This window comes from Procambarus clarkii, chromosome 19, assembly GCF_040958095.1.
Source record: "Procambarus clarkii isolate CNS0578487 chromosome 19, FALCON_Pclarkii_2.0, whole genome shotgun sequence".
NCBI lineage: Eukaryota > Metazoa > Arthropoda > Malacostraca > Decapoda > Cambaridae > Procambarus > Procambarus clarkii.
In genome coordinates, this window is record NC_091168.1 from 29,858,181 (window position 1) to 29,862,766 (window position 4,586).

The window sequence follows — 4,586 nt, forward strand, 5'->3', positions numbered from 1 at the left end:
GAGAGAGAGAGAGAGAGAGAGAGAGAGAGAGAGAGAGAGAGAGAGAGAGGTGGTGGAGGTGCCTCGTATGGGCCAATAGGCCTTCTGCAGTTAACTTCGTTCTTATGTTCTTATGTGTTATGCAGTAATTTGCTCAACAAATCAACAACCGAACCAGTATTTATCAAGGTCTTTCCTAAATCTAAACATGTCCAATTTATAACCTTTTTTCGAGTTCTATTTTGTTTTGATTCCTTTAATACCCTATTATTATCCCCCTTTTGTTATTCCCATTCGTCAACTTGTACACCTCTAATATGTCACCACTAGTTTTTCACCTTATGTTAGTATTCTTTGCTTTCCTTATTCAGAGCAGACCTTTAGCGAAACATATAAAAGGCTGTATTAGTATGACAAGAAGTAAAAATTTCCAGTTAAATACATGAACTCAAAACAAAAATCGATGTAATGGAAATATATTGCATGAGCAGCAAAGATTTAGAGCAGACAGAGGTAAATACTGATCACAAATTTCTATCTCTCTACATTAAAAAATTCGAAGGCACATTATACAAACAATTCTTTTAAATCTTTATTAAAAAATCATATTCCATCAGACATACAATTTTTACATTTAAAATTGTATATAGGGAGTTTAGCTTTTAAATTTCATAATAATTTCCCTAAATTAAGATAACTGTTCGTCTGGAGTTTTGGTCGCTGGGTTTGATCAATCTTGGCTTTTTGCATGAATCCTCGGGATTGTTACCGTCATCTTTTCTAGCTCGCTTTTTGGGCTGCAAATATTCGGTGCGGTTTTGCTCACAATTTTGTATCGTCATATCAAATGAAGTGCAGGGAGTTTGCTTATTACTTTTGATGGAATCATTCAAAGTAATGATCTTCTTATCGAGACTTGTGACCAGCGTATCATTTCTTTTTTTCATTGGTACATCTGTAGACTGATTTTGTTTATCGCTTGTTTTTGCCTTATTGTCGATTACGACCTTTTCCTCCTTCTGTTGGAAATTTGCTTGCGAGCCTAGAGTCTTCTTTATCGGAGCACAAACTCTTTTTGGCCTAGTTGGTTTGCGAATACAACATTCATATATAATTTCTGCCATGGCTCTGTATATTGGACCTGTTGCGTTAGAGGAAAATCTATTTTTTTCTTAATATCGGTTAGAATTCACAGACTAATGAGTAAAGTTTCTCCAAGATATGTTTTGGAAAAATATTGGAAAACACGTAAATTATGCGTCAACAAACGTATTTTCTGGTCTGTGCTAAGAACTAGACTGAATTATTCAAGGAGCGGGTTCCTTTTATATATACCCCAAGAGTTGTGTAAGTGAGGTGATTGACCTGAGCCTGAGTACATATAGGAATAACAATAGTGATATTAAATATATTTACGGGCTCACCAAAGTCCATGCTACATGGACACTTCGTTCTGAGTAGCTAAATCCGAAACAACAACAACAACAGTAATTTTATTAGTGTAAAAAAAAGGAGAGAGAGAGAGAGAGAGAGAGAGAGAGAGAGAGAGAGAGAGAGAGAGAGAGAGAGAGAGAGAGAGAGAGAGAGAGAGAGAGAGAGAGAGAGAGAGAGAGAGAGAGAGAGAGAGAGAGAGAGAGAGAGAGAGGTGGTGGAGGTGCCTCGTATGGGCCAATAGGCCTTCTGCAGTTAACTTCGTTCTTATGTTCTTATGTGTTATGCAGTAATTTGCTCAACAAATCAACAACCGAACCAGTATTTATCAAGGTCTTTCCTAAATCTAAACATGTCCAATTTATAACCTTTTTTCGAGTTCTATTTTGTTTTGATTCCTTTAATACCCTATTATTATCCCCCTTTTGTTATTCCCATTCGTCAACTTGTACACCTCTAATATGTCACCACTAGTTTTTCACCTTATGTTAGTATTCTTTGCTTTCCTTATTCAGAGCAGACCTTTAGCGAAACATATAAAAGGCTGTATTAGTATGACAAGAAGTAAAAATTTCCAGTTAAATACATGAACTCAAAACAAAAATCGATGTAATGGAAATATATTGCATGAGCAGCAAAGATTTAGAGCAGACAGAGGTAAATACTGATCACAAATTTCTATCTCTCTACATTAAAAAATTCGAAGGCACATTATACAAACAATTCTTTTAAATCTTTATTAAAAAATCATATTCCATCAGACATACAATTTTTACATTTAAAATTGTATATAGGGAGTTTAGCTTTTAAATTTCATAATAATTTCCCTAAATTAAGATAACTGTTCGTCTGGAGTTTTGGTCGCTGGGTTTGATCAATCTTGGCTTTTTGCATGAATCCTCGGGATTGTTACCGTCATCTTTTCTAGCTCGCTTTTTGGGCTGCAAATATTCGGTGCGGTTTTGCTCACAATTTTGTATCGTCATATCAAATGAAGTGCAGGGAGTTTGCTTATTACTTTTGATGGAATCATTCAAAGTAATGATCTTCTTATCGAGACTTGTGACCAGCGTATCATTTCTTTTTTTCATTGGTACATCTGTAGACTGATTTTGTTTATCGCTTGTTTTTGCCTTATTGTCGATTACGACCTTTTCCTCCTTCTGTTGGAAATTTGCTTGCGAGCCTAGAGTCTTCTTTATCGGAGCACAAACTCTTTTTGGCCTAGTTGGTTTGCGAATACAACATTCATATATAATTTCTGCCATGGCTCTGTATATTGGACCTGTTGCGTTAGAGGAAAATCTATTTTTTTTCTTAATATCGGTTAGAATTCACAGACTAATGAGTAAAGTTTCTCCAAGATATGTTTTGGAAAAATATTGGAAAACACGTAAATTATGCGTCAACAAACGTATTTTCTGGTCTGTGCTAAGAACTAGACTGAATTATTCAAGGAGCGGGTTCCTTTTATATATACCCCAAGAGTTGTGTAAGTGAGGTGATTGACCTGAGCCTGAGTACATATAGGAATAACAATAGTGATATTAAATATATTTACGGGCTCACCAAAGTCCATGCTACATGGACACTTCGTTCTGAGTAGCTAAATCCGAAACAACAACAACAGTAATTTTATTAGTGTAAAAAAAAGGAGAGAGAGAGAGAGAGAGAGAGAGAGAGAGAGAGAGAGAGAGAGAGAGAGAGAGAGAGAGAGAGAGAGAGAGAGAGAGAGAGAGAGAGAGAGAGAGAGAGAGAGAGAGAGAGAGAGAGAGAGAGAGAAAGGTGGTGGAGGTGCCTCGTATGGGCCAATAGGCCTTCTGCAGTTAACTTCGTTCTTATGTTCTTATGTGTTATGCAGTAATTTGCTCAACAAATCAACAACCGAACCAGTATTTATCAAGGTCTTTCCTAAATCTAAACATGTCCAATTTATAACCTTTTTTCGAGTTCTATTTTGTTTTGATTCCTTTAATACCCTATTATTATCCCCCTTTTGTTATTCCCATTCGTCAACTTGTACACCTCTAATATGTCACCACTAGTTTTTCACCTTATGTTAGTATTCTTTGCTTTCCTTATTCAGAGCAGACCTTTAGCGAAACATATAAAAGGCTGTATTAGTATGACAAGAAGTAAAAATTTCCAGTTAAATACATGAACTCAAAACAAAAATCGATGTAATGGAAATATATTGCATGAGCAGCAAAGATTTAGAGCAGACAGAGGTAAATACTGATCACAAATTTCTATCTCTCTACATTAAAAAATTCGAAGGCACATTATACAAACAATTCTTTTAAATCTTTATTAAAAAATCATATTCCATCAGACATACAATTTTTACATTTAAAATTGTATATAGGGAGTTTAGCTTTTAAATTTCATAATAATTTCCCTAAATTAAGATAACTGTTGGAGTTTTGGTCGCTTTTTTGCATGAATCCTCGGGATTGTTACCGTCATCTTTTCTAGCTCGCTTTTTGGGCTGCAAATATTCGGTGCGGTTTTGCTCACAATTTTGTATCGTCATATCAAATGAAGTGCAGGGAGTTTGCTTATTACTTTTGATGGAATCATTCAAAGTAATGATCTTCTTATCGAGACTTGTGACCAGCGTATCATTTCTTTTTTTCATTGGTACATCTGTAGACTGATTTTGTTTATCGCTTGTTTTTGCCTTATTGTCGATTACGACCTTTTCCTCCTTCTGTTGGAAATTTGCTTGCGAGCCTAGAGTCTTCTTTATCGGAGCACAAACTCTTTTTGGCCTAGTTGGTTTGCGAATACAACATTCATATATAATTTCTGCCATGGCTCTGTATATTGGACCTGTTGCGTTAGAGGAAAATCTATTTTTTTTCTTAATATCGGTTAGAATTCACAGACTAATGAGTAAAGTTTCTCCAAGATATGTTTTGGAAAAATATTGGAAAACACGTAAATTATGCGTCAACAAACGTATTTTCTGGTCTGTGCTAAGAACTAGACTGAATTATTCAAGGAGCGGGTTCCTTTTATATATACCCCAAGAGTTGTGTAAGTGAGGTGATTGACCTGAGCCTGAGTACATATAGGAATAACAATAGTGATATTAAATATATTTACGGGCTCACCAAAGTCCATGCTACATGGACACTTCGTTCTGAGTAGCTAAATCCGAAACACAACAACAA